The following is a 451-nucleotide window of genomic DNA, read 5'->3' on the forward strand; positions in this document are numbered from 1 at the left end:
TTTTAGGCTCGCCGGAGAAATATTTCATAAGGCGTCCGCCATTGTTCCGATAGTTTAGAGCCAGTGTTACTAAGTTACCATGCGTCATTAGGAAGGAAGTGACGATACGACTGTTGAAGAGTATTACCATCATTCACCTTCACCATCACCACCACCACCATCACCATCCATTGTGCTACATGGCATGGGAATAATATGAGTCCATGTGGTCGGATGAGGGAATAAATGATAGATGATTGTAAAAACGCATTGATGAACATGGTAAATTTGTGAAAATGCTCTGTATAAATGATCAAATCTATTTCTTCGATTCTAAGCGTTATAAATTTATAGTGCTGCTATGTGGTCTAGTGATACTTCTCTCGCTTTCCGATCGGAAGGTCCTGGGTTCGAGTCTCGCTCGGCGCAGAGTTGAGTTCTTGTAAAAGGCTCTTTACTCACATTCTCTCAC

This window comes from Berghia stephanieae, chromosome 4 (assembly GCF_034508935.2).
Source record: "Berghia stephanieae isolate SIO BIC M18660-M18661 chromosome 4, UCSD_Bste_1.3, whole genome shotgun sequence".
Classification (NCBI taxonomy): domain Eukaryota; kingdom Metazoa; phylum Mollusca; class Gastropoda; order Nudibranchia; family Aeolidiidae; genus Berghia; species Berghia stephanieae.